Consider the following 27002-nt stretch of genomic DNA (forward strand, 5'->3'; position numbering starts at 1 on the left):
CGGGGCCATCAAAATCACCCTGCACTGGTACTTTCGCACCCACTGGATGGTCCTCCGAATCAGAGGAAATGCATACGCAAAGAGGCCAGTCCACGGGAACGCGTCCCCCATCGACTATGGATGAGCCCCTCTGCTGGCAAACTGCAACACTTTTTTTTCCATCGCAGCAAACAAGTCTACTGGGCGAGAAGAATGCCGGAAGATTTGTGCAACCTGCTGCATTTTCAGCCTCCACTCGTGCACCTGACTGGTGTCCCAGCTGAGCGCGTCCGCTTGAACATTCAGAACCCCTGGCAGATGGAAAGCGACAATACTGATCCCTTGAGCTAGAGACCAATGCCAAATGTCCTGCACCTCCTTCGACAGAACTCGGGAATGCATACCGCCCTGCTTTCTTAAATAGAACATTGTGGTGTTATTGTACGTCTACACCCACACCACCACTCCGCAAATACGTGGCAGCAACGACCACAGGGCTCAGTGCGCCGCCCTCAGCTCGAGCGCATTGATATGCAATAACCTCTCCTCCAGAGACCAAATGCCTCGAACCTGTGACTCGTCCAGGTGTGCCACCCACCCTGCCTGGGAAGCGCCTGCCACGATCGTGAATTGGAACTCCAGCTCAAGCAAGGGCATGCCCCTTACGGGATTGGGCGTGCAAGTAAACCACCAAAGGGCATCCAAGCCCTTGTTGACCACCATCTTGTCTAACCATAATCCCCGAATCTGCGACCACCTGTCTGCGAGTAACTCCTACACCGGCCCCATGAACAAGCGACAATTGGGAAGGAGCGGGATACACGACGTCATGGCCCCAAACAGCGACATGTAACCTCTGACCGAGACCACGGTACCCCTTCTCCATTCACCTGCCTTGAACCGCAACTTGTCCACTCGCTCGAAGGTTTCACCAGATTGTCCTTGGTAAGAAACTGCGCCCGAGAAACACCAATTCCCTGGACGGCGTCAAGTATGATTTGTCGAAGTTGACATCAAATCCCAGCCGTTGCAAAAGGTCCATGGTCGCCATGAGAGACTCCCTTGTCCATTCCTGTGACCAACCCCTTACCAACCAATCGTCCAGATAGGGGTACACATTATGGCCCTCCCTGCAGAGGTAGGCACCCACTGGAGCCAAACACTTCGTAAAAGTCCTGGGGGAAGACTTCAGGCCAAACTGAAGGACCCGGATCTGATAGCGATCCTCTCCGACCACGAAACGCAGGAACTTGTGGTCTTTTTCACTCATTAGGATGTGAAAATGGGCATCCTGCAGATCTAATGACGCTAGGAAGTTGCCCGGTTGCACCGAGCGGATGACATCTTGAAGGGTGAGCATCTTGAACTCCAGGCGTTGCAGATTCATGTTCAACGCCCGAAGATCAAGAATAGGCCTCCATTTTCCATTGGGTTTCTTCACAAAAAAGTACCTGGATTACACCCCTTGGCCTCGCTCTGTGACGGAACTGGTTCTATCACCCCTTTCTCTAGCATTCGCACCACCTCCTGCCTCAGGATTGGAAGATGCGGCTGCACTACATACACCAGCAGAATAGGGACGGGAGGACGCCGAAACTCTGAGTGGCCGAGACGAACGGTATCCAGCACCCAGCGATCTGATGTTATCCGTTGCCACTCGTCAACATGGTTCGGCCCCCAGCAGATCGTCCACATGGCAGTCATTGTTGAGCTTTCGACTGGCTTCCTTTAGCAGCCGAGCCCTGTGAACCTTTCTTTCGCTGAGCTTGAAAGTCCCTGCTCTTCTGAGCTGACTGGACTGATCGCTGATAGCCTTGAGACGAGTAGCTGGAGCGCCCGTAACGCCGATCTCTGGAGGAGGCAAACCGGGCGTTGCCAGAGGTTCGACGAAAAGCTTGAAAAGAGCGAAAAGGGCGACCACCATGCAGGGAACCCAAAGACTTTGCCGTCTCGGTATCCTCTTTCATACCTTTCAGGGGCTCATCAATCTTTTCTCCGAACAAGTGTTCACCCTCACAGGGCATATCAATGACCTTATACTGGACCTCCAGACAAAAATCTGTACACTTCAACCAGGCCTGCCGTCAAAGCACCACCTAATTATTAATTTGCTTAAACCATGACTCTGCAAGGTCCACTGCAATATTGATGCTGTGGTTGGAGGCCTCCTCCCCCTCACGTACCAACAGCATTGCCTCCTTACTATGTTGCTCCAGAAGATGGTCAAGAATCGGGGCCAGCCGGTGCCACGTTTCCTGATCATATCTGGCCATAATTGCTAAGGAATTTGCAGCCTTCACAGTGGTAGCCCCTACCGTCAGGACCTTCTTCCCAAACGCGTCCAGTTTCCTGGCCTCACTGTCCAGGGCGTAACACATTTGTGTTGGCTTCTCGCCTTATGGCTGGCAGCTGCCAACACCGCAGACTCAGGCACTGGCTGCGACACGAGACATATAGGGGTAGACTAAGGTGCCTTGAATTTCTTTTCCAGCCGACCCTTAACTGCAGGCTCAAAACGGATGGCGCATCGTGCGCAGGACCTCCTGCCACACGTGGTTGAGAACTGGCACCGAAAAGACTGCCTTCAGTCGCTTTCCCAAATGGTCGAAAAGAAAGCAATCCTTACGTTCTTCTTCAGGTGCCAGCCCAAACTCCTGACACGCTTTTGCCATAATGGCGTGGAATGCCCCAATATCATCCGGTGGAGATGATTGCACCGGACTACTTGGCTGCTCTCCCTTAGGGTCCGTGTCCCAGGCGTCCCTCATCGGCGACGAAGATACCATGGACAGGGGGTCACGCGGAACAGTCTCCTGTCCGGACTTGGGTAATTGCCCCTCCTCCGGAGGACTCTGGACAGCCCAATCGGCAATGGCAACCGCGCAGTAGGAGACTTCCTAGGGGCCTTACCAGGCAAACCGCCGACCACCGGCACTGCCAGACTAAGTGGCGGGGGCAGCCTTGCGTCCAGTTGCCCCAGTAGAGACTGGAGCGTATTCAATACTTGTAAAGACAGAGGAGATTGCTGATAAGATAACGGGTAAAGGGGCAGCCCAGCCCCCACCCCACTCTACGTCCACTGCCTTGCACTCTGCAGACCCAGATCCGACAGATCAAAAACTGGCTTCTGTTCCTCTTCCATCCCTGAGGAAACAATACGCAGCAGGATATTGTTGCAATGTGTCCACAGGAAGCATGGGCCCAAAGCTGGCCGACTGCCACAGCCCACCCGTTGGCAACAAGCCCTCCCACTCAATCTGTGTCGACGACAACAGCAGCGGCCCATTGTCCGCAGAGTCGTGGACGATACCGACAATACCACCGTCGACGACACAACCACAGACTGCACTGCCGCCATCGACGAGTGCAAGTTTAAAGGCACAGACAAGGGGTGTCTGATAAGTGCAGGTAAGGGGTAATACCTTTATTTTCTTATAGAAGTGGAACCAGCCCTTTTGTAATGAAAATGAATGATGGGAGATCAACTTCACAAAATGTGTCGGGATAATCTGCACACATTTTCCTCTGCTCACCACACAATAAACGCATAGACATATGTACTGCGGGGGGACACAGCCAACAAGTACAGTCCCTCCTGTCACATTTAGCTGGAATGTGACAGCCATGGGTACATCGAAGCATCTCAGGAAGGGGGAAGGCAACACCTTCCTCTGACCATGGCCAGCCTCATTAAAATATCAAAAGCTCCATTGATCTGCCCTCTTTATTGACAAAGTTCTGCTGGTGGAGCGCATACTGATGAGTTAATTGAAACAGGCCTGCGATAGGTTTGATCGCAGAACTGACAAAAGGGGACATGAAACCCCTTTGTATGAAAGGCAGTGAATGGCAAGTCTGGGACAACTCTTTACAGTAGGCAACCCATGCATGCATCCCCCTTTCAGAGGGAAGTATGTGATTTCATGGGGACAGAACATCTTTTCTCGCCACAAACTTCAAGGGAGACATGCGCTTTGATAAGGAGTCTCAGACAGCTCAATTAACCAGAGAGACACTTTGATCCACAACAGACAGTAAGATGGTTGGGAGGTAGTAGTACATGTCCACCTTTACCTTTCATGCTGCAAAGCCCTCTGGTTATGACCTCACACAACAGGAGACTGTTGGTGTGGGACCCAGGAATGTTTCATTAAGGTGATCTTAGCCTGCACCCTGGGGCTCATTTGGCTTTAAAAGAGGGCTGAGCCCCTCACTTAGCAGACCATCTGACGACTTTGAAAGGAGTAAGAAGGGCTCATTTGGGCCCTGGCAGAAGGTACAGTCTGCCTTACAGCTTCCACCATGAAGAAAGGCAAGGATTTCCAAGGGGGAAACAATATCCCTTGAAATATATATATTACTCACCGTAATCTTATTTCTGATGTTTGCATCTGCTTAGATTCACATGTTGTGCATAGGCTGACATCTAGTGGAAACTGCAGAGTATTACAATTCTGGTTTTCGTAACTCGAAAAGGACGTCGACAGGGTGTGCCAGGAATACTATTCCTAATGTGATGTCCACTGTACCCATGATCCCTCATGCTTCGAGGTCTCTCAGATTGTTTTTTATCGCCATTCAAGACGGACACGTTCAGCAGAGTTCCACTTTTGGCGTAAAGCCATTGACTTATTTCCATAGGAGCGTTGAAGCTACGTATCCTGCAGCACTATAGAGTGATCAAAAATGGGGATGTTACCAACCCACTGACAGGACACTTTCTGGAGAAACCTAGAGGAAATGTGAAAGAAATGGCATTTGTGGGTCTTTGTAACGCTCACCTGATTCTCGCAGAGGCGCCGGTCTTGACTGGGCGACTACCGTATCTTCAAAGGTGATGTGTAGCACCCGGTTGGCTCTTTGGGCTGGACCTCTGTGCACTGTATGCCTGACGTGTAGAGTAAGATGTCTTAGGTAAGTGAATGCCGAGCTCTCCATCTGCCTCGGGGCAGGGTGCTGTAACCAGTTTCTTCACTGGATAGGTAGCGCAGGTCTCTTGACTTCAGAGGACTGCTGTCCGTCGTTTACTGCACGAACTGTAAGTTTCGAGTCATTCAAATGTCTTTAAAGTCTTTGGTAATGATGTCTCTTGTTTTGCAGGGTTCCGGCAATGGCGGATGACGGGCTGAAGTGAGTTGAAGATGGAGCCCGTGTGATGAATAGAAGCGCCTGGAAGCACGTAAGTAAGCGCTTGCCTGCTTCACTATGCGCTCTAACTGTCTTTTTATTTTGCAGGTACGAGTTCGGAGCGGCTGCAGGGTGCCGGAATACCCACTGGATTAGATGTGGAAAGGAGTAATGGCACGTGAGTATTTAAGTTCCCCGATGTCTTTAAACGCACCTTGTTTTGTCTTTCAGATGCGGGATGCAGCGCCGATGGTCTCCGGAGCGTGCGAAGAGTTGGTAAACTTTTGTCTTTCAGATGCCGGAATGCAGTGTGAAGACCTCCGGAGCGCACAAAGAGTAGGTAAGCCTTTGCCTTTCAGATGCCGGAATGCTAACCTGTTCTTTCTTGTCTTTATAGGTGTTGCTGAAGACTGGATTCAGGATGGTAAGCCTTTTTCCTTAGGCCCAGGACCGGATGCAGAAGACACGATGAGCGTTCTGCTGCAGAGGTTGCAGAATAACGCAAAGCAAGATTCATCCACCGGGTGTGGTTTAAATAGCCTCCTGTAGTGCTTAGGTGTCTCCTTCCACAGCCACGCCTAAGTAAGAAAAGAGTTCCTGCCTTCCAGAAGAGTTCCAGTGTTCTGAATCTAGGGAGTGGCTCCAGCCCCACCCAACAGGAAAAGTAGTTCCAAACAGAAGAGGATCAGAGGCTCAACTGGCAGGCAAGTAAGCAGCATGGTCTGCTGAAGGTAAGTCCACCCAAGCATTATGAGCCCGGCGCTTCCAGCGCTGGGACTGGGCATATTTATGAGCCTGGTGCCACTGGCGCCAGGACTGGGTCCAAAAGGTCCCAATTGGGACTGGTTGGCACTCGGAACCTGGGTTATGGATCTGCTTCCAAGGGAGTTGGGAAAACCCTGACCTTTTGGAAGCAGAGATCATGACAGTCTTGCACACGTCCCGTTACATAAGAGACTGGGAAATAGAGAACTTAAGTTAAGACAACTTGAGGCGTCGCTGATCTGCAAATCTGACACATTGAGACCAGATGGGCTCAACATTGATCCTGAATTATTTGAGTTTTTACAGTGAATTCTATGAATGATCTGTAAGGGGTAATTTTATGAATCATTCAAGTAACAACTACCAGTATGCATATCGAATCAATGGGGTAGGTTTAGATGCCATGGTACTCTCTTGGTGTTAGAGATGACTATGGTGTTGTGAATTAGATCAACTACACCTTATAGTTGTCTTTTGATGTAACTATGGGCAAAGATGCACTAGCACTTTACTATTTGCTCTTATATACAGAATGCCCTTTGTTGCCTTTATGCCTTGTTGCATATTATCGTAGCACTGACTATAGAGGCTATGTGGTGATACATTTTATCATTAGTTTAATAGTTTATGTCAATGTTTTCCTCTCCCTGGTAGAATACTGGACCATGATGCATTTCTTGCTAGCTAGAAGGGAGGCTATGTTATTGATTATGTTTCTTCAATGAATATGTTGCTCTTATGAATATGCTAATGCCTGCTGTTCAATTATATTGCACTTTAGAAGGCCATGAGACTTTTAGGAAAATAATGCAGTTGGTTGCTCCAATTAGACGTCGGACTTCTTTTCTATTGTCCACATTGGGTAATGCTGTGGACTAAAGCAGAATTCTGCTTTTATGCCCAGCGGTATAGCCAACATCCATGGCACTGGGCCATGTAGTGCAACACCAGGTTGCACGAAAATGGTTGTCAATCTAATATTGTGATAGTCGTTAGCGCCGCTTCACAAACACTCCAAGCCTTGGGGCATAATGGTTAGGTATTCATCATGTATGATGAAGAATCGCAACCATGCTATAACATAGCGCATTAGCGCTGACAAACACGAATACATTTTTTTTCTCCGAATGTTTTTTTTAAAGAGGAAGACAATACGGCATTGAGCTATACGCTCATCTCCATACCTCGTAATCATCCCAATTATGGGATTTGATTACATAACTTTGATATATAAACATGTATACTAATGACAACTCGGCCAGTTAAACATGGCGGTCGCATTGACATTACTGTGAATATGACCCAATGCGGTTACATGACCGGTAACAAAAAGAGGAAGGGGAGGAGCCTAGTGCTGGAACTGTTTTTCTTCCGGTTTTATTTAAAATGGTGTTTTACGAACATGGATGTAAATCAGCTTGAGGAAGCTTGGTGTTACAAGCGGAACGCGTGGCGAATTTCCAGCCGAAGGGGGTGAGTGTTTTTCAGACCTGTATGCCATAGGGAGAGGCCAATTATTTACCGTCTACCCTCATTATACTATAAATGCATTTTCGTTGGTTACATGTCTTTTTATGATTAAATAAAGACAATTTTTTCTAGAAGTTGGTATGGTCAAGTGTGCAAGGACACTTTGTGACATGTTGATGTGAACAAGCGGCGAGTTTTGCCGCGAAACGCGTGAACGTCCCAAACGCGAACTTTTACTGCAACATGGGAGTGCCATATTGATGGCCTGTAAATTTTGTTTGCTGAGTTGTAAGGTCCAATAAAGAAAACTTTCTGCAAATGAACATTTTGTGTATCTGGACGTTTTCTTCACTTAAACAGCTGTGGAGAGTGCCACTCAACTTGCCTGATGTGAATCAGTGCCACAAAGATATATATGGGATACATTACTCACCGTAATCTTATTTCTGATGCTTGTATCTGCTTAGATTCACATGCTGTGCATAGGGCGACATCTAGTGGAAGCTGAGGAGTATTACTCGAAAATTGGCGTCGACACAGGGCGTGCCAGTAATACTATCCCTAGTGTGACGTCCACTGTACCAATGATCCCTCACGCATGTAGGACCCTCAGATTGTATTTTTCCTGACATGAGGTAGCATGAGGAGTAGCGAGAGTACAGATTATGCAAGCAGATAGATAAGACAACAAGCATCCATGCGCCTTCTCTCAGAGGGGAGGAAGGGCGGGTCGCATGTGTATCCAAGCAGATACAAGCATCAGAAATACGATTACGGTGAGTAATGTATCCCTTCTGAGGCTTGTGGAATCTGCTTAGATCACATTCTGTGCATAGATTAGCGAGCAGTGTTAGAAGAAGGAGGTGGGATGTGAGAAGGGTCCTGAGCAAATAGATGTCTTCGAAACGCTCGTCCCACTTGAGTATCTGTCTTGGAATGAGTGTCAATGCAGTAGTGCTGAGTAAAAGTGTGAATAGAGCTCCATGTAGCTGCTTTGCAAATGGTGTCAAGGGGTACATTTGCAATGAAAGCCAGAGTGGCCCCAAATTCCTCTTGTAGAGTGGGCTCTTGGCGTAAAAGGCAGAGTCTTTTCAGAAAGGGAGTAACATAATTGGATACAATTAACTATCCATTTGGAGATGGCACCTTTAGAGACGCGATCTCCTTCTCTGCCTGTAGCTACGGAGACCAACAGTTGGTCCGTTTTCCTTAGCGGTCTGGTCTTGTCTACATAGTGGAGGACCGCTCTTCTCACATCTAGAGTATGTAGTTTCACCTCAGCAGAGCTTTTGGTTTCTTGGAAGAAGGCCGGAAGCTCGATGGACTGGTTAACGTAGACTTGGGTGAGAACCTAGGGTGTTTTCGTAGAACCAGTTTATCCTTATGAACAGTAAAGAAAGGCTCCTGCTCGGACAGAGCCTGAATTTCACAGACCCTTCTTATGGATGTAATGGCTACTAAGAAGGCAGTTTTATAGGTCAGGTGTTTGAGACTGGCTTTATGCATGGTTTCAAAGGGTGGGCCCATGAGTTTAGCAAGCACCACATTAAGGTCCCAACCAGGTGGTGGGTTTGAAAATGGAGGGCGGAGTATCTTTACCCCTTCCATGAAGGCTTGAACCACTGGTACCTTCCACCACAAAACCTTGCTGTGGGAAGTGGTTTAGGTTAACAGCGCAGCCAGGTGTACCTTGATTGAGTTAAATACCAGCCCTGCATCCAACAGGTGGAGCATGTATGTGACAATATTGGAAGGAGTGCAATCAACCGGGCTGATTTGCTTATTCTGGCACCAGATAACTAATCTTTTCCATTTATCAAATTAAGTAACAGTGCCTCGTGTTAGGTTTCCTAGATTCCTTTAGGATGTCCATACATCTCTGTGTTAAGTTGAGATGTCCAAACTCTATGACTTCAGGAGCCATGCTGCCAGATTTATTGAGCTGGGTTGAGGATGCACTGTTTGACCTTGGTGCTGGGACAGTAGGTTGTACCAGCACGGGAGTCTGATGGGTTTGCACACTGCTAGTCTGCGTAGGTGTGGGAACCACGGTTGCCTCGCCCACATGGGAGAAACTAGGATGAGTGTCATCGATTCCCTGTGCATCTTGTTGACCACCTTCCTCATGAGAGGGGTTGGTGGAAAAGTGTAGGTAAACATCCCTGACCAGTTCATCCACAGGGGGTTCCCCTTGGAGTCTGGCTGGGGAAACCTGGATGCGAATCCTGGGCATTGCCGGTTTTCGCTTGTGGCGAACAGGTCTGTAGTGGCGAAACCCCACTGTGAGAAGATGTTTTCTACAACTTCTCCGAGTAGACACCATTCGTTTTCTCTTGGGAGGGGATCTCTGCTCAAAGTGTCCGCTAGCGATTTGAGATCCCCTGGAACATGTTGAGATGACAGGTAAACGTTCCGTCTGAGTGCCCATATCCTGATTTTCTGGGTAAGCTTGGACAGATTTGGCGACCGAGTCCCTCCTTGCTTGTTCAGGTAGAACATGTCTGTAGTGCTGTCCGTCCGGATTTGCACTGACAGATTTAACAGGTAGGGCTCGAACGCTTGAAGTGCTCTGAATACTGCCAGAAGCTCTAACAGGTTGATGTGATTCTTGGCCACTGAGTGCGACCAGAGACCCTGAGCTGTGTGGTGGAGATGGTGAGCTCTCCACCCCGTCACGCATGCGTCGGTTGTGACTACCGCCTGTATCTCGGGATCGTAAAAGGGTTTCCCCTTGGACAGATTTTCTCTTGTCCACCAGTGAAGGCTTTGTACAAGTGTTGGCGAAATGACCACTAGATCGTCCCACTGACCACTTGCCGGAGACCACCGTTTCGCCAACCATTCCTTCATGGGACGAATGCGCAAGCGCGCATGGAGACCAGGTAAATACATGACGCCATCATGCCCAGCAAACGCATTGCTTTGCGTACCATTATCTGGCGACCGGACTGATATTGCGGAATTTGCAGCAGTATATTCCGAATTCTTTCCTCGGAAGGAAAGGTCAACCCCTCTTGAGTGTCTAGGATAGCTCCTAGGAATTGTTTGGATGTGCTTGGCACCAGACTTGACTTTTTCTCGTTTATTGAGAAGCCCAATTCGAAGAGGAGGCCGATTGTCCTTTGAATTTCTGCTCTGCAAATTACTGGGGTCTCCCCCGTGATGAGCCAGTCATCCAGGTAAGGGTACACCGGGATTGCCTCCCTGCCTAGGTGTGCTGCCGCCACCACCAGTACCTTGGCGAATACCCTTGGAGCCGAAGCTATCCCGAAGGGCAGTACCTTGAACTGGTAGTGCTGACTGTCCACCTTGAAGTGCAACTACTTTCTGTGCGCTGGGAACATGGAAATATGAAAATAGGCATCTTTCAAGTCCAATGTTGCCATGTAATCCCCTTTTTTAGGAGGGGGATTACCTCCTGGAGAGTAGTCATGCAAAACTTTTGGGGCTAGACATACTTGTTGGCAGGCCGTAAGTCCAATACTGGGCGCATTGTCAAATCTTTTTTTGGCACAAGGGAGTACGTTGAATAAATACCCTTGTTTACCTGGTGTCCCGGGACGAGTTCTATCGCGTCCTTTGCTAGCAGATTGACGATCTCCTCGAGGAGGATCTTCTGGTGGTCCAAAGAATGTATTTATTGTCGTGGAGGATGCTTTCGGGGACGCTTTAACAGACCTATGCAGTACCCTGCGGCTACTGTGGACAGCACCCATCTGTCTGATGTGATCCCTTCCCAAGCTTGGGTGAAGTTGGAAATGTGTCCCCCTACTGGGGTTGCGTGAGAAGGGACCCTAAACGGAGCGTCACTGTTTTGGTGGAGGCGTGCCGCCTCCTCTACTGGGGCTGCCTCTACCTTTCCCACGTCCTCTTATTACCCCTGCCGTAACCCTGGGTAGACTGTTGGTCATTATTGCTCCACGGTGTACCATGCCCCTGGAAATAGCTATATCCTCTCTGGGAATTTCGGCCGCGTGGGCGACGAAAATTGCCATTCCCTCTCTGATTAGGGGGTTTATTAGTTAGTTGGCCTAGGGATTTGAGTGTTTCATACTCTTCCTTCGCATTTTTCAGCGCGTCCTCGACCACCTTACCAAACAGATCCGGCTCCACCGGTTTATCTAACAATGATGCTTGGGTTTCAGCTTTGAATCCAGACTGCCGTAACTATGTGTGTCTCTTGATAACATTTCCTTCTGCTATCAACCTGCCGGCCTTATCCGCGGCATCGAAGATTGCTTTTAAAATGCAACCGGACACGGCTCTTCCCTCCGCCGAAACTCATGCCAACTGGCTCTTTAAGGGTTCTGGGGCGGAGTCTATGTGTGCCGCGACTTCTTCCCACTGATGGCAGTTGTAGCTGGCCAACAGGGTGGTGGAGTTGGCAATGCTTGCCTGGTAGGCGGAAGTGGAGGCTACTTTCCTGCTTAACTATACAGTTTCTTGCTCTCCTTGTCGGGAGGAGCTTTGGACGATGACAAGGGTGTTCCAGCCCTCTTATGGGCGTTTGTAACAACCAGGGAGTCCGGATTCAGATGCCCCCTTATTTACAGTGGGCCTGATTGGGCTGCCCTGAAAAGTTTCTCAACCCTGGGGTTCACTGCCCTAGTGAGGTTAGGATTTACGAGTGAAGGGTCTATTCTTCTCTGAATAGACTTCAGTATAGGGATGGCCTGAGCAACAGGCCTCCTTTCTCCCACTAACTCCTCGGCGAAGTCCCTCTCCTCTTGAGCACCCTGGGTGTCAATGTGGAAATATTCAGCTGCTCGAGACAGAACTTCATTCAGGAGAGGCTGGTTGTCGACAGTCGAGTCGGTAACCGGGGGTTCCTTCTCTACCGAGGAATCTACTCTGTAGGTTTCAGGGTTGTCCTCATCCTATTCTTGGTCCTCATCATCCCCATAGTAGCCCGTACCAGTTTGTTCTTCCAACATGCCCAAATCTGGATCCTCACAAAAGGATGTCTCTTCTTGATACTGAGAGTAGGGCTGTATATAGAAGGGGTCCGAAGACCGTTTTGGTGTTTCAAACCGGGACTTTTTACTTGGAGGTATAGGATCCTTAGAGCTTGAGGGTGCTGACCCTTCGGAGAGAAAGTGCTCAGGGTTTTTTGCGTAAAAATCTGCCAAGGATGACATCCTTGACATGACCCCGTCTGTCATCACTAGACCATTCTCTAGAACTGGGAATGACTCTTTCTGGAAGTTTCTCTGACTTATCCTGACTAGACTTGGAGGTCTGAGCAGGGGTCTTTGTGATAGCAGAATACTTGGACTTGTCTGTCTGTTTATAAGGAGTGGAGTGTTTTACAGGTGTGAAAGTAGGCAGCGACTGCTTCCTTTGTTGTTTTTCCCCCTCCCCGTGAGTGGAAGAGTGTTTTCCCTGTTTTTTCACCCCTTCTGAGCCTTTCGACACCTGGCGTCGAGGTTCGGGGGTAGTGTCCCTATCCTTCGAGCTTGGAGGTAGGGGCTCGGGAGCCGCCGTAACGCGGTCTGCTGGCGCCGACTCCTGGAGTGCGGTCTGGGGATGGAAGTCGGCTTCGTCCTCCGACGATCAAACTTCCGTTACCTTGAGGAGCGAGGCACTCTTGGCAACAGTGGATGATTGCCTGGAGTCATGCGGCGATCTTGATCGAGAACGCTCAGAGGACGCCGATTCGGACCGTTCTCTATGTGCCTCTTTCTGAAAACTCGACGTGCGCGTCGAGTCCCGGTTGAACTTCATGTGTTTTGTGGAAGTGTTGTGGGAAGCACTTGTGTCGCTGGGAGTCTTCCCCATAGCCGCCCTGCCGGACGACCTTCCGAGGTTGACGCCATAATGCCCTCGCCGTCGCCATAATGCCCTCGCCGTCCGAAAGTACGGCGTTGCTGCCATCGGTGAAGGCGCCCTCCGCTGCCATGGCCTCTTTACGCCTGGCGTGGTGGGCCCAACGCTTGATCGAACGGTCCTTAAGTGTTTTGGGTTTAAACCTACTACACGCTCTGCAGTTCGCCTCGGGGTGGTCCCTCGGCAAGCAGAGATTGCACGTGGCGTGCCCGTCGACCCAAGGGTACTTGCGGTTGCACTTGGGGCAGAATTGGAAAGGGGTACCCTCCATACGCACCTTGTGGCAGCGGGCTTGTAAGTGTAGGAATATATAAGAATGTACCTATATACCAAAAGAGTGTAGAGTATGTCCACCCCCCACTCTCCCTACTTGCAGGGCTGAGGCTAGCGGCCTTCCAAGGCCCGGGCCGAGGCCAGAGGCCTTCCAAGGCCCAAATCCGTCGTGCAGCTGTCGACGGTCGAATTCGTCTTCGGGCCGGCGTCGAGTGTGGAAGTTCGGTGACTCAACGTTGGGGTGGAGAAATGGGTAAATGTATCAATATTTAGCAAAAGTATGGCTAAGGCCAGGGAACTCCGCGAAATGCTTCCGACCAGTATGGCGGAAAAAACAATCTGAGGGTCATAGATGCGTGAGGGATCATGGGTACAGTGGACGTCACACTAGGGATAGTTTTACTGGCACGCCCTGTGTCGACGCCCTTTTTTGAGTTTCAAAAAACAAACTAATACTCTGCAGCTTCCACTAGATGTCGGCCTATGCACAGCATGTGATCTAAGCAGATTCCACAAGCCTCAGAAATATATATTCGCACCTGGCTCAGAGGACCCGTCCAGCAGAGCTCCAGTCCAGGACCAGTACCCAGCCAGCATACATCGTGACCTGCTAGGTTATGACAGCAGCTTCCTAGGTGGGAAGTGCCAGAGAGTCTCTGACCAAAGGACAAGGCCGTTGCCTGAAAACACTCTCCTCAACTTTGGGCCATTCGCATTCAAGAACGACACAAGCTCTGCACAGAAGCTAGGAGAAGTGCCTAAACAAGCCTCAACCAGTGTCAATCTTTTAAGGACATTTTTAAGACAGTCAAGCCCTCAATCCGCGACCGGCTGCAACACTGACTGGTCAAGCTGAAGTCACTAAAGCCATCCGAGACACCTCGACCAGCATTCCAGATCCCCCATCCAGCACAGAGACAACAATGCTTGATCCCGAGCCGCCGTGTAGGCCAGCCTGCAGCCACCTGTCCAGCCTTGCTTGTCGAACTGCCCGTCGCTGGATACCTGCAGCTGTCTCTCGTCTTGAACTCTTTCGCATGAACTGCAAAGCGTCCTGTCGAGCATCAAGTTCATCTCAAGCACCAGGTACATTGCGGCTTTGTCCCCCCGGTCCTTCTCTGAAGTCCCCTAGTGACATTTACCACCACTTGCTCCCTTGGTGCTGAAACCAAATAACCGTGAACAGTTAAGACTGATTGCTTAACCGACTACCCTCCTGGCAGTATCCAGAGTGCATCCCTTTCCTTGGTGAAATTTTCCTCTGTTTCTCTTTACAGGGTGTGTTATATTTTGTAGTATGTTCAAACTGTTGATTGTAATAATAATAAAGTAGGTATTTGTATACAATCTTGACTGCACAGTCCCTTATATTATTGGATAATAATTGTATTTTCGCTGTGTTGCACGTTACCATAAATTGGACAGGGAGATTTATAATTTACTTGTGTTCCTATCTGTTCGGATACCTTCTGGTATACTAGAGGTGTGGGGCTGATTGATGGTTTAGAAACCGATATTCCTCCCTGGACCACTGGCCCTCTGGAAGTTGATTCGTCACATTTGTGGCAAGTGGTCAGATAAGTTGGAGCCTTGCCCACAGATTAGTGGCCCAACGATAAACGTACTGTTGCAGGCAACGTTTAGTCACTGCTAGGTATTAGTAATAGTCATGGACCTTGACATGGAGACTGTAAAAGGCAGGACCAACGATGTCCTGCGGGTCTTCCGTCAAGAGGGTGGACTTAATAAACCTGAGTTGCTGACCAGCCTCCAAGCTTGGGTAGAAGCGAGAGCAGTTGGGGAGAAGACCCCAGGGGACGGGCTAGACCCAGTGTACCTGAAAAGACAAGGCCTTCCGCAAGGGGCGAAATGATGAGGACGACTGCATGAGCAGTGTTTCTCGTCAATGCTGGGGGGCAAGTGTGGTTTCTCAACACTCAGGAGTGTCAGCGAGGACAGGGTCATCCTGTAGGTCGCTGGGGCTCAGCAAAGTCTCAAAGTGGCCCAGTTATTCCTCCGGACGTTAATGGGGTAGCAACTAGAAAGATCCTGCTCAAGGAGAGCAGACTAGAGCTAGAGGAACAGAAACATAGGGACAATGTCAACAGAGAGCTGTGCAAGCTGGCGCTTGATGAGAAGGCAACCAACAGATCCACCTCTAGCGAAAGCAGCAATAGTTTGTTTATTTATTTCTAATGCGCACCAGACCCGGGGGTATCGGGGCGTAGCAGTTGAAGCAAGTGCAAGGCTTAGGTTACAGAAATACAAGATACAAGCAAGATATACAAAGTACATGCAGAAATACAAATACAGGCAAGAATAAACATATGGGATACATTACTCACCGTAATCGTATTTCTGATGCTTGTATCTGCTTAGATTCACATGCTGTGCATAGGCCGACATCTAGTGGAAGCTGCGGAGTATTACAGTTTGTTTTTCGAAAGTCGAAAATGGGCGTCGACACAGGCGTGCCAGTAATACTATCCCTAGTGTGACGTCCACTGTACCCAAGATCCCTCACGCGTGTAGGATCCTCAGATTGTATTTTTTCTGACATGAGGAAGCATGAGGAGTAGCGTGAGTACAGATAATCCAAGCAGATAGACAGAAAGGTAAGACTACAAGCAATCATGCGCCTTCTCTCGGAGGGGAGGAAGGGTGGGTCGCATGTGAATCTAAGCAGATACAAGCATCAGAAATACGATTACGGTGAGTAATGTATCCCTTCTGAGGCTTGTGGAATCTGCTTAGATCACATGCTGTGCATAGATTAGCGAGCAGTACCAGAAGAAGGAGGTGGGATGTGAGAAGGGTCATGAGCAAACAGGTGTCTTAGAACCGCTTGTCCCACTTGTGTATCTGTCTTGGAATGAGTGTCAATGCAGTAATGCTGAGTAAAAGTGTGAATAGAGCTCCAAGTAGCCGCTTTGCAAATGGTGTCGAGGGGAACATTTGCAATGAAAGCCAGAGTGGCACCAATGCCTCTAGTAGAGTGGGCCCTAGGCGTAAAAGGCAGAGTCTTTTCAGAAAGAGAGTAACACAGCTGTATACAGTTGATAATCCACTTCGAGATAGCGCCCTTAGAGACGCGATCCCCCTCTCTGCCTGTAGCTACGGAGACAAACAGTTGATCTGTTTTCCTTAGCGGTCTGGTTTTATTTACATAGTATAGGACCGCCCTACGCACATCTAGGGTGTGTAGTTTCACCTCAGCCGAGCTTTGCGGGTTCTGGAAGAAAGTCGGAAGCTCGATGGACTGGTTTACATGGAACTTGGATATGAATTTAGGTGAGAACCTAGGGTGTGTGCGTAAAACCAGTTTGTCCTTGTGGATAGTAAAGAAAGGATCCTGCACTGACAGAGCCTGAATTTCACTGACCCTTCTTATGGAGGTAATGGCTACTAAGAAGGCCGTTTTATAAGTCAGGTGTTTGAGACTACTTTTATGCATGGGTTCGAATGGGGATCCCATGAGCTTAGCTAGCACCACGTTGAGGTCCCATCCTGGCGGTGGGTTCGAAATAGGAGGGTGAAGTCTCTTTACTCCTTCCATGAAGGCTTTAACCACTGGTACTTTCCACCACGAGACCTTGTTATGGGATGTGGTGTAAGCCGAGAGGGCTGCCAGGTGTACTTTCAGCGAGTTAAAAACCAACCCTGCATCCAGCAGGTGGAGCATGTATGTCACAACGTTGGAAGGAGTGCAATCAACCGGGTTGATTTGTTTATTCTGGCACCAGATAACGAATCTTTTCCACTTATCAAAGTAACAGTGCCTTGTATTTGGTTTCCTGGACTCCTTTAGAATGTCCATACACCTCTGTGGTAATTTGAGATGTCCAAACTCTATGACTTCAGGAGCCATGCTGCTAGGTTCATAGAGTTGGGTTCCTGATGCACTGTTTGACCCTGTTGCTGGGACAGTAGGTTGTACCAGGCTGGGAGTCTGATGGGTTCGCACACCGCCATCCTGCGTAGGTGTGGAAACCATGGTTGTCTCGCCCACATGGGAGCAACTAGGATGAGCGTCATCGATTCCTTGTTCATCTTGTACACCACCTTCCTGATGAGAGGAGTTGGTGGAAAAGCGTACGCAAACATCCCTGACCAGTTCATCCACAGGGCATTCCCTTGGGAGTCCGGCTGGGGGAACCTGGATGCAAATCCTGGGCATTGTTTGTTTTCGCTTGTGGCGAATAGGTCTATAGTGGGGAAACCCCACTGAGAGGAGAGATCTTCTACTACGTCTCTGTGAAGGACCCATTCGTGTTCTTCTGGGAGGGAGTCTCTGCTTAGAGCATCCGCTAGGGAATTGAGCTCCCCTGGAACATGTTGCGATGACAGGAAGATGTTCCGTCTGAGTGCCCATATCCATATTTTCTGGGCAAGCTTGGACAGATTTGGCGAACGAGTCCCCCCTTGCTTGTTCAGATAGAACATGGCTGTCGTGCTGTCCGTCCTGATCTGCACCGACAAGTTCAGTAGATGGGGCTCGAACGCCCTTAGCGCTCGGAATACTGCCAGAAGCTCTAGCATATTGATGTGGTTCTTGGCTACTGAGTGAGACCAGAGACCCTGAGCTGTGTGGTGGAGAAGGTGAGCTCCCCACCCAGTCAGGCATGCATCTGTAGTCACCACGGCTTGTACTTCGGGATCGTAAAAGGGTTTCCCCCTTGCGAGATTCTCTCTTGTCCACCAGTGTAGGCTCTGTACGAGTGTTGGCGAAACGACCACTAGATCGTCCCAATGACCACTTGCCTGAGACCACTGTTTCGCCAACCATTCCTGCATGGGACGCATGCGCAGCCGCGCGTGGGGGACCAGGTAAATGCATGACGCCATCATGCCCAGTAACCGCATAGCTTTGCGTACTGTTATCTGTTGACCTGACTGATAATGCGGAATTTGCAGAAGTATATTCCGAATTCTCTCTTCCGAAGGGAAGGTCAATCCTTTCTGAGTATCTAGGATAGCTCCTAGAAACTGTTTTGAGGTGCTTGGCACCAGACTTGACTTTTTCTCGTTGATGGAGAAGCCTAATTCGTGGAGGAGGTCGATAGTTCTTTGAATGTTTGACCTGCAAATTCCTGGGGTTTCCCCCGTTATGAGCCAGTCGTCCAGATAAGGGTACACCGGGATTGCTTCCCTGCGTAGGTGTGCAGCCGCCACCGCCAGTACCTTGGTGAATACCCTTGGTGCTGAAGCTATCCCGAAGGGCAGTACCTTGAATTGGTAGTGGCGACTGTCCACCTTGAAGCGCAAGTACTTTCTGTGCGCTGGGAGCATGGAAATATGAAAATAAGCATCTTTCATATCCAAGGTTGCCATGTAATCCCCCTTTTTTAGGAGGGGGATTACCTCTTGTAGCGTGGTCATACGGAATTTTTGGGGCTTGACATACTTGTTGGCAGGCCGTAAATCCAATACTGGGCGCATTGTCAAATCTTTCTTTGGCACAAGGAAGTAAGTTGAATAGATACCCTTGTTTACCTGGTGTCCTGGGACGAGTTCTATCGCGTCCTTTTCTAGCAGAATGGCGATCTCCTCGAGAAGGATCTTTTGATGCTCTAGGGAGTGCACTCTTTGTCGTGGAGGATGATTCCGGGGACGCTGCAGTAGTTCTATACAATATCCTGCGGATACTGTTGACAGCACCCATCTGTCTGAGGTGATCCCTTCCCAAGCCTGGGTGAAGGTGGAAATGCGTCCCCCTACTGGGGTTGCGTGGTAAGTGACCCTGAACTGAGCGTCACTGTTTTGGTGGAGGCGTGCCACCTCCCTTGTTGGGGCTGCCTCTGCCTCTTCCACGACCTCTCTTGTTACCCCTGCCGTAACTCTGGGTAGACTGCTGGTTGTTATTCCATTGTGTACCTTGTCCCTGGGCATAGTTGCCTCTTTGTGAATTTTGGCCGCGTGGGCGACGAAAATTATTGTTCCCCCTCTGGTTAGGGGGTTTGTTGGTAAGCTGGCCAAGGGATTTGAGAGTCTCATATTCATCTTTGGCATTTTTAAGTGCGTCTTCGACCGCTTTCCCAAACAATAGGTCGGGTTCCACTGGCTTGTCTATTAAAGAAGCCTGGGTTTCTGTCTTGAATCCCGACTGCCGTAACCACGCATGTCTCTTGATAACAGTACCTTCTGCTATCAATCTCCCTGCGTTGTCAGCGGCGTCGAAAGTTGCTTTTAAAATGCAACCAGACACGGCTCTCCCCTCTGCTGAGATCCGAGCCAGCTGGCCCTTTAACGGTTCTGGAGCAGAGGCAATGAGCGCCGCGACTTCTTCCCATTGATGGCAATTGTAACTAGCCAACAGGGTGGTGGAATTCGCAATCCTTGCTTGGTAGGCGGACGTTGAGGCTACCTTTCTGCCAAACCCGTAAAGTTTTTTGCTCTCCTTATCGGGAGGAGCTTCTGATGAAGATAAGGGCGTGCCAGCCCTTTTTCTAGTGTTGGTCACCACTAGGGAATCTGGTTTAAGATGTCCCCTTATATACAGAGGGTCAGACTGGGCTGCCCGGAAAATCTTTTCAATTCTGGGGTTGACAGCTCTGGTGAGGTTAGGATTCACCAGGGAAGGATCTATTCTTCGTTGGATGGATTTGAGGATAGGGATGGTCTGAGCGACCGGTCTTCTCTCTCCTACAAACTCCTCCGCGAAGTCCCTTTCCTCCTGTACACCGTGGGTGTCGATGTGGAAGTGTTCCGCTGCTCGAGCGAGAACCTCGTTGAGGAGGGGCTGGTTATCAACTGGAGAGTCAGTAACTGGGGCTTCGCTTTGTACTGGGGAATCTACTCTGTAAATTTCCTGCTCATCTTCTCCCTCCTCCAGGTCCTCATCCTCTGCATAGTAATCTGTCCCGGTTTGTTCTTCCATAATTTCAAACTCCTGGTCCTCTTCAGGGAAAACTTGTCCCTGGTAACTGGGGAGTGGAGTAGAATATGGAGTGGAGTAAGGCTGATCCTCGAAGGGTTCAGGTCTTTCGACCCGGGGCTTTTTAGTTAGCGGGATAGGATCGGAGGAGCCTGAGGGTGTGGCCCCTTGAGGGTTATATGAAAGAAAGTGTTCTGGGTTCTTATCATAAAAATCAGCCAAGGAAGACATCCTAGACATAACCCTGTCTATGTCTTCACTGGACCATTCCCTGGAACAGGGTATTACTTTAGCAGGAGATGATTTATGGGACTTTTCAAGGGTAGACTTGTGTTTACTTGTCTGCCTAGGGTGAGAGGATGGCTTTACAGGGGTGGAAGGCTGTGCTTTCCGCTGTTTCCCCCCCTCCCCGTGCGTGGAAAAATGTTTTCCCCTGTCCCTTGGAGGCCCCAGAGATTTTCGACGCCTGGCGCCGAGGGTCTGGAGAGGTATCTGTGTGCTTCGGGCGTGGGGCCTCACTGGTGTTAACCGCGGTCTCGGTATCTTGGAGCGCGGCCTGGGGGTGGAAGTCGTCTTCGTCTCCCGACGATCGAACTTCCGTTAATGTGTGTAGCGAGGCACTCTTGGCAAGAGTGGATGATTGCCTTGCGTCATGAGGTGATCTCGATCGAGAGCGCCCAGAGGACACCGAGTCGGACCGTTCTTTTTGTGCCTCTTTCCGGGAAGTCGACGTCGTCGAGGTCCGGTTGGTCTTAGTGTGTTTAGTGTGTGTTAGGTGTGTAGCGCTTGCGTCGCCGGGGGTCTTCCCCATAGCCGCCCTGCCGGACGACCTTCCGAGGTCGGGGACCTGCGCTCGCCGGCTGTCTTTCGACGCCATAATGCCCTCGCCGTCCGAAAGTACGGCGTCGCTGCCATCGCTGAAGGCGCCCTCCGCTGCCATGGCCTCCTGCCTGGCGTGGTGGGCCCAACGCTTTGTCGAACGGTCCTTAAGTGTCTTAGGTTTAAACCTACTACACGCTCTGCAGTTCGCTTCGGGGTGATCCCTCGGCAAGCAGAGATTGCACGTGGCGTGCCTGTCGACCCAAGGGTATTTGCGATTGCACTTGGGGCAGAATTGAAAAGGGGTACCCTCCATACGCACCTTAAGGCAGCGGGCTGCTAAGCGTAGGAATATATAAAGTGTAACTATATATCAAGAGTGAAGAGTATGTACCACCCCCCACTCTCCCTACTTGTAAGGGCCGAGGCCAGCGGCCTACTAGGCCCGGGCCGAGGCCAGCGGCCTTCCGAGGCCCAGATCCGTCGTGCAGCAGTCGACGGTCGATGACTTCTCCAGCCGTCGTCGAGGTTGAGGGTCGACGTTGGGGTGGGGAAGGGAATGAATAAGAATTATAATTATAATAACAGCAAAGTATGGCTAAGGCCAGGGAACTCCGCAAGATGCTTCCGACCAGTATGGCGGAAAAAAACAATCTGAGGATCCTACACGCGTGAGGGATCTTGGGTACAGTGGACGTCACACTAGGGATAGTATTACTGGCACGCCTGTGTCGACGCCCAGTTTCGACTTTCGAAAAAACAAACTGTAATACTCTGCAGCTTCCACTAGATGTCGGCCTATGCACAGCATGTGATCTAAGCAGATTCCACAAGCCTCAGAAATGTAGGTTATAAACATGTGCGATACAGGTACAGAAACAAATATGCAGCAAACATAGGTCGAGAAATATTTGAGCGAGTGTGCAGAAGCATTCCCAGGGCATTCCCATACTGTCTGTCTGCTATCCAGGAATGGTGTGCCGCCAATGACCTCTGCCTTAATGCCAGTAAGACTGAGATTCTACTCATCGGTACACCCACTCCCTCCTTCCCTTGGGGTCATCTTCGACTCCACACTCTCCTTCTCTCCTCATATTTCTGACGTCGCTAAGAAGTCACACTACCAGCTGCACCTCCTCAGAGGTATTCTTCCCTTCCTCTCCTTCCCCCAGAAGCTCACTGTCTCCCGAGCCCTGGTTCTCTCGAAGCTGGATTACTGTAACAGCCTCTATCTTAATCTGCCTGCCTCCACTCTCCGCCCTCTGCAACTCATCCAGAACAGAACTGCGAGACTTGTCCTTGGCCTCAAGCCCAGGGACCAGATCTCTCCAGGACTGAAATCTCTACACTGGCTCCCAGTGGCTGCGAGGATAAAGTTCAAAACCCTCTGCCATGTCCACAAGGCCTTCTGGGGCCTTGGTCCTAAATACCTTCAACTCTCTCTTCCCAAATATCTTCCTTCCCGAGCCCTTCGCTCATCCGCCTCCAACTCCCTCAGGGTCAGCCGCTTCTCGAAGCAACGAGCTGGGGGTAGATCTCTCTCCACGGCAGGGGCCTCCCTCTGGAACAGCCTTCCTGCCTCCCTGAAACTTGAGGAGAACCATCTCCGGTTCCGGAAGCACCTCAAAACCTTCCTCTTTGCTTCTGCTTTCTCTCTCCCTCTCCCCTGCTAAACAGCTAATATTCTTCACTGAAACTGCACTGATTCTGCAACTGGACCACTCTTAACGGCCTCGGTCCTGGGCCAAGCCACTCTCCACTTGCACTGATGCCCTGGAATCCCCTCTGCACTGCGGGACTGTCTCTGTATCCCTACAGCCCCCCCCCCCTTTCCAGCACTTGTTCAGCACTTACCTTGCACTTGCCACCAGCTGGCCCTATTTATTTATTACTTTACGGCACTTACCTTGTACTGCACTTCCCTCCCTCCTCTTCCCCTTGCACTTTTCCCCCCTCCCCCACCCCTGCACTTGCGCGATCTGAATGACACCTGGCCTAGTAGGATCATTGTCTGTCTCCCCTTGTTCCTCCCCTCCCTGCCTCGTCGCGCCTTGAAACACCTGTGTATAGGCGCGTTACAAATGCCATATCATATCATATCAAAGGGAATACAGCAGTCAAACCTACAGATCCGTGGATTTAAGCAGGTTGATGTCGTTTTGTCTAAAAGTCAGGTAGGGTTGATCTTCTCTAAGAGGGTGTTGCAGGGAGTTCCAGAGTTTGGCTGCTTTCACAGGAAAACTACCACCACCAGCCTTAGGAAGCCTAAATCTAAGACTTGCCAAGTCTCATGGGTCTAGTTGAAGTTCTTCTATGGAACCTATCCATAATGTAGCTAGGGGCCGCACTATTTAATGCTTTGTGGGTGAGTGATACAGTTTTTAGAAAGATTTTATTCCGAGTAGAGAGCCAGTTGTTTTGGCGCCTAGTTGCTGAGATGTGTGATCTTCTGGTCACCCCTAGTGCGGCTCTTAAGGCGTTGTTTTGGAGGATTTGTATCCTCTGAATAATAGTTTTTAAAGCGCCTATGTAGAGGGCATTGCAATAATCTAGCCTAGAGAGTATTAAAGCTCTGGCCAAGATCATGCAATTATCATTTGACAAGAATGGTTTGCCAGACCTAATGAGCTTACAAGTGTAGGCAGTGGCGGAGGCCAATGATTTCACTTGTTTATCGAAGGAGAGGGCATGGTCAAGGTAAAAGCCCAGGGTCTTTACCTCCTTGGCCACCTTAATCAGGTCAGGTCCCATCAATGTTGAATGACGACTATTCCTGGCCTAATTTCTTAAGGTTGGTGTGAGTGCCCAAAATGATGAGCTCAGTCTTGTCATCATTCAGACATAGACCTTGGTTAGCCATCCATGCCTGGATGATGATACACTCTATTCACCAGAGACAAATCCTTGTCGTAATCCCTGGAAAGTGGGAGGAGAATTGGAGTATCATCTGCATAGTTAGTGTAGGTGATACCCAGAAGGTCCAGATTGTCGAACAGAGGCTTGGTGAATATATTGTATAATGTTGGAGAGACAAAAGAGCCTTGGGGGACCCCACACGTAATAGGAATAGGGTCAGCCACTGCTAATGGGGAGAAGACCCTCATGGTTCTGTCGCTCAGGAATGATTCAATCCATCTAATGGCCTCTATAGAGAAGTGAGCCGCCGAGTCCAGGTGGCCACATAAGACCTTGTAGTCCACGAGGTCGAATGCGGCCGAAAGGTCTAACAGTAAGACGAGAGCAGTTTTGCCTTTGTCTCTTAACTCATCAACTTGAGTTGTCAAGTCGATGAGGGCGGTTTCTGTCCCGTGTTGGGGGCGGAAACATGATTGTCTTGCTCCCACGAGTTAATGGAGTTCCAAATATCTTTGGATCTCGGTATAAGCAACCTTATCAAGTATTTTGAGCAGGAAGGGTACCGTCGTGATGGCATGGTAGTTAGTAGGATTAAATGGATCTAGGGTTTGCTTCTTTAACAATGGGAGCACCCATGATTACTTCAGGTTAGTGGGTATGGTGACAGATGCAAATGAAGCGTTAATGAGTTTGGAGATAAAAGGGGCAAGATGTCTTGCTTCGTCTTTTATAATCTGAGCATAGGTCACGTTGGCAGTTGTGGCTATTTTGTTCTGGAGGGTGGTTACTTTATTAGAGAGTGCCTGTTTAATATTTGTACACCAAGGTTTATTTTTGTTGCAAATATCAAGTGTGGGGATAGGAGATTCTAATTCTTTTAAAATGGTAAATGATTCCTTCATGCTGGAATTGGCATTAGAGATAAGTTTGTTGTATGAATTGAGTTTAGCTAGGCAAATTTCCTTTTTGTATTGGGAGGAAATTTTAGTTAGTTTGGATTTGTTATCCTCTGAGGGGAGTAGTATCCAGGCGGTTTTGCATTTCCTCTTTAGGAGTCGTAGGTCCCTTAGTTGAGGGTTAAACCACTTGTTTAGGTGTTGGGATTTGGGTTTAATAGGTCTAAGTTTAAGTGGAGCAATTTTGTCAAGTGCGGTTAGCATGGTTTTGTTGTACTCATTGACCAATGTGCCTCGATCCAGGTTGTCAGCCAATGAATCAAGGGTCTGGAGAATGGCAGAGATCACTTTTTCCACTGTAATGGTTTTTGTGTGCCTAGAGGAAGTGGTCTGGTAGTAGACAGTGTGAAGGACACAAGGTAGTGGTCAGTCCACAGTTGAAGTGTGATGGAGGTGATATTGGCAGTACAGTTGTAGTCATCTACCCAATCTACAGTTCTCCCTTTATTGTGAGTGGGCTTGTTAATTTTTTGGGATAGGCCAAGATCGTATAGGATGTTAGCTATATTTAAGGCGTCCTTATCTGACGGGTCATTAAATCCTAGACTAAGGTCGCCAAGTAGTAATAGTTGTGCGGTGGTTTTCAGGTTATTGGACAATAGGATGTAAATGGCCTCCTCAAACGTTCCAAGTGGGCAAGAAGGCCTATAATCAGGTGGATAATGAGGGTCTGTGTCTGAGTTAATTAGGGGGAGTTTAATGGTGAGGACTCCGCAGGATTGTGTGGTTTGCGGGGGAGCTGGTCTCCGAGAAAGGCTTGCTTTGGATATAATGACAATGCCTCCTCCTCGTGTTGCATCTCTATCCTGTCAGAGTATGGTATTGGGGACAGCTAGCGAGAGTAGTGCTCCTGCCGCATCAAGTAGCCATGTTTCAGATATGGCATAGAAGTCCAAATTGTCGGCTAGTATGAGGTCAGAAATGTCTGTTGGATGGGCAACCAAGGACATGGCATTTATAACGGCTCCTTTGAGTGGGTGAGCCTCTGTTGTAGCTATAGCCTGAGTGGGTGTAGTTGGTATTAAGTCAACTAGCTTGGGTTTATACACAGTATGCTGCTTAGTGGTGGCGTACGAGTGTGGCTGGGTAGTGACGAGGTTGATATTGTTGTGCTTCTCACGGGTTTGGAGGTTTGTTTTCTTATTTGACGAGGGCAATAATCTCGTGAGTGTTTCATAGGGTTTAGGTAGTGTGGAGCGGAGCCTAGAGTTCCTGGATTGTAAGGTGCAAGGGTTACTAGCGAGAGTACTCAATGTGATCTAGTAACTAGGTAGGCAGTTGATAGGAGGGCTAGGTGGTGTCGTTCTGGTATTGTTAGGTAGGGCTTGTGAATTAACAGGAAGATGCCAGTCGACGTACATTAAGACATTGGTTATGCAAAGTATACTGATAATATTGAGGTTGTGGGTATTAGTGTCCATGTTGTGGACGTAGATTTAATGATGTTATGGCACTTCGAGCGGCACACAGTGGATAGTATGCTTGTTCAAGGGTATACAATAGGCAGTAGCTAGATCAAGGCACACAGTGAGCAATAGGCTAGTTCAATGTACACAGTGAGCAATAGGCTAATACCAGGGCATACAGTGAGCAATAGGCCAGTACCAAGGTATACAGTGAGCAATAGGTTAATACCACGTCATACAGTGGGCAATAGGCTGGTTCAGGCACACAGTGAGCAATAGGCCAGTACTAAGGACATACAATGAGCAATAGGCATGTATTGAAAAACTGTGAGGTTGACCTACACCAGCATCTTGTTGCCAAGACTATCACAGACCCTAGGGAGTTTGCAAAGGCTGCCGACAGGTTTGTGAGTACTCTAGTCCAGCAAAAAGGCCCCATTGAGCACACACAAACCAGAAGAGTATTCGGTCGACAAAAAATTAAACAAAGATGGGAAGGACAAAGGTCTAACCCAATCCTATTCAAAAATAGGTCCCCAAAAGAAAGAAGGGAAATCCCAAAACTCTAGTTCCGCCGGGCACACCGAAAAGAGCGCAGGCACCCCCGTCCCCCAACACAGGGACACCTGCGTTCTCACCAACCAAAGGTTG

At 49.3% G+C, this 27002-nt stretch overlaps 1 protein-coding gene across 2 annotated transcripts in view; it reads right to left on the minus strand.

Annotated features, from left to right (window-relative positions):
- Nucleotides 1-27002, minus strand: part of FAM120A (family with sequence similarity 120 member A) — a 1536407-nt gene that overhangs the window by 810435 nt on the left and 698970 nt on the right. The gene's annotated exons all lie outside the window — the stretch shown is intronic.

The sequence above is a fragment of the Ambystoma mexicanum genome, chromosome 2p (assembly GCF_040938575.1).
Source record: "Ambystoma mexicanum isolate Mex_15411 chromosome 2p, UKY_AmexF1_1, whole genome shotgun sequence".
NCBI lineage: Eukaryota > Metazoa > Chordata > Amphibia > Caudata > Ambystomatidae > Ambystoma > Ambystoma mexicanum.